The following is an 11,909-nucleotide window of genomic DNA, read 5'->3' on the forward strand; positions in this document are numbered from 1 at the left end:
GTGGAGGAGGAGGAGGTGGAGGTGCTGCCTGTTGCCTCTCGAGGGAATGGATGAGGAGCTCCTCTATCCTCATCCTCCTGCTCTCATCCTTCTCCCTGCCTCTCTTCCGGCACCTCCAGCCAGCTGAAAATTGAAAAACATTACTTGTTAAAACACAAACATAGGAATCAAAAGTATCAGGCAATCAAAAAGTATAAACTTGATTCTCCTAATGTTAGGTTAAGGTTAAGCTAAGGCAGCTTGTGGTGGGAGGAAAGGCAGGGAGAGCAGGCCAGCTTAATGGGAGGAGTGGATGGTAGACTGGTATGTACATACCGTTGGCAGATCTGCCTTCTCCTGAGGGGCCAGCAGCAGGACCTCTGGCAGCAGCAGGAGGGCCATCAGCAGCAGAGTCGGGAGTGGCAGGAGGAGGAGCACTGTCACTCTGCTCATCTGAGGACTGATCTGTGGTTGTGATATACATACATAACTTCCTATATATTTTTTTTAAATTTAAAATATATATGTGAATGATTTAGGTCATTCCAGTTTATGACAGTGTTCAACATTTTGCTATACATACCTCTGTGAAAATCACAATATAATTTTCAAGTATCTCACCAATTTATAACATTTTCTACTCTAAATATGATGCAAGGTGTTTTATAATCCTCCAGGGTGTATTGGGGGAATATACATTGTTGTGTGTCATGTACTAGTCAACCAACCTCTGTGCTCAACCTCGACTGATGATGGCCCTGCTGCTGCTGCCTCATCTTCTCTGTCTTCTCCCTCGAACAACATGCTTTCCTCTGCGGCCCCGTCTTCCTCGACCCCCCGAGCCATATTGCCACTTGTTTCCTGGGGTGTAATGAAGGGGTCGAGGAAAGACAGGACCGCAGAGTACTTCCACTTTCTGACTTGCCCTGCTGCTGACCCACTCCTTTTCTCTATCTCCTCCTTCCTCTCCCTGAGGTACGTATCCCGGAGGCTCTTCCATTTCCTCCGGCAAACTTCCACTAACAATGCATAACATTACAATCAATTCACAGACAAGATAAACAAATCAACAAACGCTACATACCGGTAGGTAACGTAGCCTGACAAGTCTGTTGCAATGTGAATTCATGCTAGAAAAGCCTGGGAAGATACGTGTAGTCTTTGATTGCTCAGCGAGGTTCCAAGACACATCGCTAAACGATCACCTTCTTACTGGACCAGATCTCACAAACAGCTTGGTGGGAGTTCTTTGCAGATTCCGCAAGGGGCCTGTCGCTGTTATGTGTGATGTGGAACGAATGTTTCATCAGTTCCATGTAAGGCCTGAAGACCAAGACTACTTGAGGTTCTTGTGGTGGGAGAATGGTGATTTTGGGTCTCCGCCATCAATTTTTTGGATGAAAGTCCATTTGTTTGGGGCAGCCTCCTCACCAGGTTGTGCCAATTTCGGTCTCAAACATATAGCAGTTGAAGGTCAAGATCAAGTTAGCCAAGATACTGTGAGATTTGTACAGGAGAATTTTTATGTTGATGATGGACTTGGTAGTGTAAGGTCTGATGCTGAGGCAATCCAGCTCATCAAGGAAGCCAGAGAGCTCTGCAGTGCAGGCAAGTTGAGGCTACACAAGTTCATCTCCAACAGCAGCAATGTATTGAAATCAATACCGAAGGAAGAGTGTGCAGAAAGTGTGAAAGATCTGGATATGGCTTTGGGAGAGCCGCTGATGGAGCGAGCAGTTGGCGTTCAGTAGCGTGTGTTCTCTGATGACTTTCAATTCAGAGTTACTGTCAAGGAACGCCCACTGACCAGAAGAGGAGTGTTGTCCATTGTAGCCTCTATCTACGACCCGTTGGGTTTTGTTGCACCATTCATCCTCTTAGGAAAACAGATTTTACAACAAATGTGTCGAGACAAAGTTGGCTGGGATGAGCCACTCCCTGAAGAGCTCAGAACACGGTGGGAGTCTTGGCTTCAAGATCTTCAGAACTTGTCTAATGTGAAAATCAAAAGATGCTACATTCCAGCAAGCTTCACAGATGTCAAGCAGTATGAGCTACACCACTTCTCAGACGCTAGTGTTACTGGTTATGGTGAGTGTAGTTATCTCAGAGCAGTCAACGCCAATGGAGAAGTCCATTGCTCACTAGTCATGGGGAAAGCACGTGTGGCCCCCACCAAGGTAACTACAATACCACGCCTTGAGTTATCTGCAGCAGTGGTAGCAGCAAGGACAAGTGTCATGCTCAGACATGAGCTTGAGATAGACAGTCTTCAAGAGTATTTTTGGACGGACTCGAAGGTCGTTCTTGGATATATAAATAATGATGCCAAACGGTTTCATGTGTTTGTTGCGAACAGAATCCAAAGAATTAAGTCCACTACAGAGCCAGAGCAATGGCAGTATGTGAAGTCTGAAGATAACCCTGCAGATCATGCCTCTAGGGGCCTAATGGCACATCAGCTTGTCAGTTCTAATTGGTTCACTGGCCCAGATTTTCTATGGGAAAAGGACCTACCTGCAGGAAATGTCAAGGTGGGAGAAGTCAGTGATGATGATCCAGAACTGCGAAAGGCTCAGGTGTTTAACACCAAGGCAAAGGAAGAGAGGACGTTGCTAGACCGCCTGTCCAAGTTTTCTGAATGGAAAAGAGCTGTCAAAGCCATTGCCTGTCTCCAGCGCCATGTAAAGCAAAGGAAGGGTCTGAAGTCTAAAACAAGCAAAGCCACAAGTGTTGAGGAAAGACAGGAAGCAGAGCTTTTCATTATCAAACTGGTTCAAGAGGAATCATTCAGCAGTGAAATCAAAAGTATAAAGCGATCCAAGGAAGTAAGACCTAACGACAAAGCAAACAAGCTGTACAAACTAAGTCCCTTTGTAGATGAGTATGGAGTGCTCAGGGTTGGAGGACGTTTGACAAGATCTAGTCTTCACCCACATGTCAAGCATCCTGCCATTCTACCAAAGACAAGTCATGTGTCTTCCTTACTTATCAAGCACTACCACCAGAAGGTGCATCATCAAGGAAGAGGCATAACTGTAAGTGAATTGCGGTCCAATGGAATTTGGGTCATAGGATGCAGCGGTGCAGTTGCCTCACACATCTACAGGTGCACAATGTGCAGGAAGTACAGAAGGAGCACACAAGATCCAAAGATGGCAGATTTGCCAGAGGACAGAATGGAAATGTCACCTCCATTCACATATTGTGGACTAGACTGCTTTGGACCGTTCTATGTGAAGGAAGCAAGAAAGGAACTGAAGAAGTATGGTCTTCTGTTCACATGTATGTGCTCACGAGCCGTGCATATAGAAATGCTTGATGATCTCACTACAGACGCTTTTATCAATGCATTGCGTGCATTCATTGCAATACGTGGGAATGTAAGACAGCTGAGATGCGATCAAGGCACCAACTTTGTAGGTGCAAAGAGAGAGTTCCTGAATGCAATGAAGGATCTGGATCATGAACAGTTGAAAGAATATGGATGTGAGTTCAAAATGAACACCCCATCATCAAGCCACATGGGAGGTGTATGGGAGAGACAAATAAGAACTATCAGAAGTGTTCTAACTGCCATCCTTGATCAGTCTGCTAGACTGCGAGACTTGACACTACTTCACTTCGAACCTTTCTGTATGAGGTGATGGCTATTATAAATAGCAGACCTCTGACAATCGAGCACTTAAATGATCCAACAAGCCTGGAACCTTTAACTCCCAACCACATTCTCATGATGAAGTCCAGCATAATATCGCCTCCTCCTGGTCAATTTGTGAGTCAGGATCTGTATTTGCGTAAGAGATGACGTCAGATGCAGTTTCTGTCAAACGAATTCTGGACAAGGTGGAGAAAGGAGTACCTCCTTAATCTTCAGCAAAGACAATTATGGCAAACGGATAAGAGAGATACGAAGGTTAATGACATTGTTATCCTTCGTGAGGATAGTTCTCCACCAAATCAATGGAAATTGGCAAGAGTAACAGAGGTGTATCCAAGCGCTGATGGAAGAGTCAGAAGGGTGAAACTGTTAGTTAGTGACTCAACCTTGGACAAACAGGGAAAGCGAACTACTAAGCCAGTGTATCTTGACCGGCCTGTGCAAAAGACTGTCCTACTGCTTGAAGCAGACTAAGTGTAATGGTTGACTTGTTAAGTTCATTATGTGAATTTGAAACAAAGGTGTTAAAAGGGAGTGAATTGAAATCACAACAATTGTGATTTGGTGAAAGTTTAACTGCCACAAATATTATTTATGTCATTATTTCATGTTTTGTTACACAGTTTAATTTTATACTATTTATTTTCATGGATAATTATTTTCTTTGTGCAATACTGAGTAGGAAGTAATTTTTTATTGTGTTGCAAGCGGGACGAATTTAAGTGTAACACAAAAAAGACGAAAGAGGGAAAAGAAAGTGATGAAGCAGGAGAAGTGTGCAAACCTCCGCAAATAAGTTTAAACCCTTAAGTTGAAGACATTTTACCTCTCATTTTGAAGATTCTCGGTTGAAAGATTGTATTTTGTGGGCATTTTATTTTTGGTTTTGAAAGATTTGCCAAACGGACTCATTCCCTCTCGGTTGTGTGCAGCCAGCGAGGTACGTTTATTTCTGTTGCGTTGTATCGCATGTGTTTACATTCTGTATGTACAAATGATGTCTTAATTTTGGACACTGTGTATCTGAACAGTTCGACGGTGACTACTGGTGGCTCATGGTGGTTTATGAGGAAGGAAAGTCATCTGTAATTGAAGAACCGTGGTCCCATGTATTTCCTGGAGGGAGTGATAGACCCAACCTAATAAATTCTATGTAAGTTTAAGTGTACACTTTATTAAGAATATGTTCACTGCTTTACCTTACTGTCAGACAGACTTTTCTGACAAGAATCTGAAGATGATGCCGACCTTCTGTAAAGAATGATCTTTACAGTCTCCTCTGCACCAAAACCCTTAAAAAAAACACTCACTTTACTTCACAGAACACAGGAGTTGCTGATCTACTGCTGCCTTGATCTGGAAGTTTGTGTTATTTTGTGACTTGGGTGTTTGAAAGCCTTTGTTCTGAGGCAGCAGTAGACCAGCAGCTCCTGTGCTCTGTGAGGTAAAATGACAATTGTCAGTGGACACTGGAGAGAGAGTGATTTTAAAAACTGATTTGACTTCAGTTTCCTGAAAAAGTCTTTCTGAAAGCGAGGTAAAGCAGTGATCATATTTTTAATATAGCATATGTTTGCACTGACATAGCTTGTATTAGCTAGGTCTTTCACACAAGGAATCAGGCAAGGACTGAACTTGTTTTACGATGAGTCATTTAATGAGAAGGGCTGTCCAGATATCAGATATTTACACTGTTTTTGTGGCCAAAAATTTTCACAATAATGCTATGATCACTATCTATAAAAAAATTGCTACCAATCAAATTCATCTTTGACTTTGTTGTGTGTTTTACCTCTTCTTTTGTAAAATTAATTACACTCCAAAAACAAGTGAAGGAAGGTGAAGAAACAAACTGTCCAAAAGCATACAAAATGAAAATTGCACTTAATTATTGATGGATTTTATGAAGAGTGCCAACCAGCATTGAGGTGCTGGAATATTTACACAATATTATTATATGTCAGGGTTTCCCCCAGTGTATTTTAAGCCTGGCTTTTACTTGCCCCCCCCCCCCCCCCCCCCCGCCAGGCTACGCATCGTTTATTTTATTTTTTTTAAATCAGTTTTTGTGTCAGGGGCCTGACCCTGACCATTGACTGATGGCAGGGCCCTATAGGTAACAAATTCATTAATGGAGTAGTAGAATTTAGGAGTGATTCCATAAGGCTTTAAGATCAATGTTAAAAGTTGACACCAGGTCTTACAGGTTGCACTCTTGAAATGCTGTTCAACCAACCACAAAAATAAATAAATAATAAAAATACTATTTAGATAAATAATATCAACTGTCTGCACTAAAAACTAAAAAACAACTGCCTGGTGTCTCCAGAGATTTTTATTTTTTTCTTCAGAGATTTTTACAATGTGGAGTCACGTGAACATGACCACGCGTCTGTTTCCGGTCAGTCGTCATGGAAACGTGACAATCACGGATCTACCAAAGATACTCTGTAATCTACTGTTTGGACCAGAGAAAACAAACGTGTGTAAACGCGAACCGTACGAGCTGAAAAATGAAGCGCTGGGTCATTTTCACATCTGGTGAAAGCACCTCGGCTCACAGAAGTCCGAAGCTCTGACGCTGCAGGGGACGACGTGCTAACAGCTAACAGCTACTAGCCGCTGCAGCAGCTGGCTGAGCCTCTAGAGCCGCGGCTCGGCTCACGTTAACGGCTACGAGGTCGACGTCGACTTGGTGCGTTCCTCTCGGTCAGCTGGTGAAGCAGCGGTCTGATGAGCATGATGTCCGTGACATGTCCCGTTATGCGCAATGAAGTTGTGACGTTGTGATGAAAAAGACACCTGATCACGTGTTGATGGAGAGCAAAAACTGATTTAAAAAAAAATAAATAAGTGATGCTTAGCCTGGCAAGTAAGACCTGGCGGCCCGCCAGGCTTATAATACACTGGGGGAAACCCTGCTCAGCCAGCTGCTGCAGCGGCTAGTAGCTGTTAGCTGTTAGCACGTCGTCGTCCCCTGCAGCGTCAGAGCTCCAGACTTCTGTGATCCGAGGTGCTTTCACCAGATGTGAAAATGACCCAGCGTTTCATTTTTCAGCTCGTACGGTTCGCGTTTACACACGTTCATTTTCTCTTGTCCAAACAGTAGATTACAGAGTATCTTTGGTAGATCCGTGATTGTCACGTTTCCATGACAACTGACCGGAAAAAGACGCGTGGTCATGTTTACGTGACTCCAGATTGTAAAAATCTCTGGAGACACCAGGCAGTTGTTTTTTAGTATTTAGTGCAGACAGTTGATATTATTTATCTAAATAGTATTTTTATTATTTATTTATTTTTGTGGTTGGTTGAACAGCATTTCAAGAGTGCAATCTGTAAGACCTGGTGTTACATAAATGTCTTATAATAACACATGATAATGATAATATTTTCAAATTTCCAGTCAACTTTTAACATTGATCTTAAAGCCTTATGGAATCACTCCTTCTAAATTCTACTACTCCATTAATGAATTTGCTACCTATAGGGCCCTGCCATCAGTCAATGGTCAGGGTCAGGCCCCTGACATAAAAGAACACGTTTGGGCACCGGTGGGCCGCTGGTGGGCCACCCTACCACCGGGCTAACAAGTTTTCTGGGGGAAACCCTGTTATGTGTTTGAATAATACAATATAAATATTTCCTTTTTTTCAATATCACAATTATCGGTATGTGATTATCATGACGCCCTTGTTAATGAGGCAATTATGCTCGTTCTACTTGGGTAAAAGGGAAAATTTAAAGAGGAAAAAGGGTGGAAGAATATTTACTTTTTTGACATTTTGTGAATTTGTTTTTATAGACTAACCACTAACTCTGCTGGACAGGTAAACTTGGCTGGACAGCCACCGGTTTTGTGCTGCTGCTGGCGGAAGATGATGTATTTAACATTTTTTGTATAATTGTAGCTGGGTGGCTCATCAATTTTAATGATTCAGATACCTATCCCTTTCTATTTTTTTCAATGACAGATGGGATGGCCTTGTAAATTATGCAGCACTGTTGTACCAGCAAAGACTGATATTCTAAAACATTATAGACCGCATCATGGAACCTTTGGACACAGCCATGCCTTGCCTTGTATACATATAGAGTGCCCATGCTCTTTTAACAACTGGAGTGCTCTTCGCTGTCACTTGTCAAGATATCATCCAGAAGTTAACTCACTTAGTTCACCAGAAGTTACCCTTTCGTTCTCCTGCCTATTATGTCAGAGACCTGGATTCCCTAGTGAAAAGGAGTTTTTTGAGCACATTAGTCATCATCTGAAGAATAATGAGACTGTAAAGTGTGTCTTTGCAGGGTGCGATCATCAAACAAATGTTTATGGAACTTTTGCGACACACAAACACAGGAAGCATACTCCACATACTTTGCAGGAATTCAAACCAGGCATTATCTGTCAAAGGCAATTAACAGAAGTGGAGGAACCACTTAATTTTGAAGCCTCAGAGGAGGATCACAGTGATGCCAATAATAAAGTCACTAGCTCAGATGTTCAGTATGTAGAGGAAGATGGAAGCAGTGTGGTTGTAGAGTACATAGCATCCCTCTTGTTGAAATTGGAGAGTGTTCATAATGTTTCAGTTCGGTGCATTGATGAATTGGTAGATGATCTTCACTTTATAGCCAATTCTGCACCCATAACTGCAATAAGAGATATTGTTGTTTCACATTTAAAGAAATATAACTAGGGGTGGGCGATATGGCAAAAATATCATAATACGATTTAAAAAATAAATAAAATCACAATTTCGATTTTATCACTATCTTAAATCAAAAAAAGAAAAACAGACAATTTAGGCCAAAGAACCTTTCTGAACAGATTTTATTTAAATAGTTGCAGTTTTGCCAACATGTGCAAACAACGTAAACATACTAAAAGGTAAACAACAACATGAAAGTAAAATATCAATGAAGACATTACTGTTTGTTTTATTCAACAGTCATTTTAACAGGATTTAAGTATGTCAAAACACTAAATAGCTTATTGAAAAGGGTCAAATACGTCCGTCAGTGGTCGGACTGTCCGACGGGGGGGTGGGGGAGTCACGGTAATTTGACACACCCGAGAGATTGGTCGGTCAGGTTGACGCTGTAATACGTTTGGTGTGTCGGTGCATAGAACTGCAATTTATAGAATGTGCCCTAGACGATCCCTACGATCTCTGCACTTTGGCAGATCGTCTACACATTCTAATCCTTCACGATCTAATATCGTCATATCGCCCACCCCTAAATATAACCAACCCATTGCTGACACATTTGTTACATCTCTAGTGGAAGAATTGTGCAAATCCAATCCCCTAAGCAAAGCACTCAGTGCTGGTAGTCCTCTTTAATCATCATTCAAGAGACGTCAATATTATAAAGAAAAATTTGAAGTTGTTGAGCCCGTTGAATACATCCTTGGACCAAATGACAAGAGAAGTTTCCAGTATGTTCCAATTCTTCAATCATTGATTAAAATTTTGAGTAAAGACAATCTTAGAGAAAAAGCTCCGAGTAAAGAACCAGACCACTCATCTTTTACTGAATATAGATCATATCGTGATGGTACAGTCTATAAAGAGAATTCCTAGAAGGAACTAAGAATAACACACTGCTGTGCGTGGCTGACATTGAGATCTGTAACCCACTTAGAACATCAAGAAAAAAGCATAAAGTTACAGCTTTCTACTGGGTCTTTGGCAACACCCCTCACTCCTCTGGATCTACTCTCAACTCTGCATACCTTGCCATTTTATGCAAAGCTGTTGACATCAAAAGATTTGGCTATGTTGAAGTGCTTGCCCCTTTGTTAAAGGACAGTGCTATCTTGGAGCGTGATGGCGTCTACATTTCTGTTGTAGGACAAAATGTGAAAAGCACTGTGTTTTGCGTAGCTGCGGATAATCTTGGAGCACACTCGATTTGTGTATTTGTGGAAATTTTTTGTGGACCATTCATTTGCAGATTTTGTCTTGGTGAGCGTTAAGAATTTCAAAGAAAAGAGGTGAGGTCAAGAAAACCCTGCTCTGACACACTGTTATGGTGTAAAAAAGGCTTGCCCATTAACTGAACATCTGAGATACTCCCACTGTGTGACTGGTTACCCACCTGCTATATTGCACGACACTTTTGAAGGCATTGTTCCCTTGGAATTGGGTCTGTGCTTCAGAGTTTTCATTTCAAAGAAATATTTCACTTTCAGTGAACTCAACAAGTTTCCCTATAGATGGGCTGACAAAACTGACTGTCCTCAGCCATTGCCTGCAACCTTCTCCTCACGAAAGAAGATTGGAGGAAATGCGCATGAAAATTGGGCCCTCATACGACTGCTGACGTTCATTGTTGGGCACAGAATACCTTTGAATGATCCAGCCTGGCTTCTACTCATGTCTTTAAAAGACATCGTTGAACTAGTCGTTTCCCCACTCCATAATGAAGAAAGTCTTGTGTATCTAGACTCAAAAATTTCTGAACACCGACACCGATTCCAAGAAGTATTTCCTAATGAAGTGTTACTCCCTAAGCACCACTTCTTGGAACATTATCCTCCATTGATAAAAGCATTTGGACCTGTGATTGCTTTCTGGACAATGAGGTTTGAGGCAAAACAGCCAATTCAAACGGATTGTGAGGCGTACTGGCAACTTTAAGAACATAATCCTATCTCTGGCTACAAAGCATCAGCTTATGATTAGCCACCACCTGCATTCCACAACAGTTGTGCCTGCTTTGAGGGTTGTAAGAGTAACTTCAGTGCCATTAGATGTCCTGCATGTGGATGTTCAGGAGTCAGTCAGGCGTCTATCTCCTGGTCAGTCTCAAGTACAACTGGCTGACACGGTCACCTTTCAGGGAACAAGGTACTCAAAAGGCATGATTGTGGCCTATGGCTGTACTGCAGGTCTTCCTGATTTTGCAGAGATTGTTCAAATTGCACTTTTTGGAGAAAGAGTAAATTTTATCGTAAAAACACTGATGTCCTGGTATGATGAACACTATCGTGGATTTCATCTGGAGAAGACCGGTCACATAACTTTACTCTCACCAATGGCATACCATCATCAGTGGACGAGTTGGTTGCAGCCATCAAAGAGAATTTTTCCATCACCACAGATATAAGTCTTCAATACAAAGCTGAAGACTTTGATGACTTCTTCACCCTTACCTCTACAAATGAACTGAAATTGTTCCCCAGGAAAGCACACCTGATGTCTCTGATGTGAGCTCTGTAAGTGAGTCTGTGGCTCTCTCTGTAGACTCAGAAGACACAGTGATTCTGCGTCCTTCCCCATTTGAAAGGCAGGACCCATGGCCTGCTGAGTTTCCCATTCCGACTTTCTCATACAACACAGAGCTGGCTTTGAGTCAAGGCAATGAGATTTATTTAAGAGATGGCACCACACTGACCTCACCAAGTGTCAAATCAGATATCCTGGAGCGCCTGGCAGAGGCCACATTTTACTACACAGCTTACCCCAATGATGCCCAGAGGTCTGCAGTGGCACAGGCACTAGTCGAGAAGCATCAAATCAAAATCAAATCAAATCAAATCAAATTTTATTTGTATAGCCCAAATTCACAAATCACAGTTTGCCTCAGAGGGCTTTACAATCTGTACAGAGATGACACCCTCTGTCCTTCGACCCTCGATTCGAGTGAGGAAAAACTTGCCCCAAAAAAAAGCCCTTTTAACTGGGAAAAAAAAAATGCGGAAGAAACCTCAGGAAGAGCCACAGAGGAGGGATCCCTCTCCCAGGACGGACAGACGTGCAATAGATGTCGCATGTACAGAGCAGATCAACGAGATCACAATGTATACAATTATAATGGATGGTTGACAGGAATGAAAGTACATAAAGAGGTATTACAGCAATAACAATGAAATGCACATGGAAATGTGATTACTAGTGACAACAGTAGTAGTGATTAACGGTAAGGATAGTATGTAGTAATGCATTTACAATAATAGTAGTGGAACGTATGTAACAGAGATATGACTAATATTAGCGACAGTAGTGGTGGGTGTCAGGCAGGGCCATGGCAGTAGGCGCATCCACGATCCACGACCCGGGCGCGGCCAGGATCCATGGGAGCCTGTAGGACTAGAAAGCACAAGGACTCCGGGGAAGAAGTGAAGTCAGTGACATGCAGAGATGGGGCATGTATAAAGGCATAATGTATACAGATGGAGAGGAGAGGAGAAGAGAGAAGCTCAGTGTGTCATTTGTCCCCCGGACTAGGCCTATAGCAGCATAACTAAGAGCTGGTCCAAGAC

This window comes from Pagrus pagrus, assembly GCF_965226575.1.
Source record: "Pagrus pagrus genome assembly, chromosome: 24".
Classification (NCBI taxonomy): Eukaryota; Metazoa; Chordata; class Actinopteri; order Spariformes; family Sparidae; genus Pagrus; species Pagrus pagrus.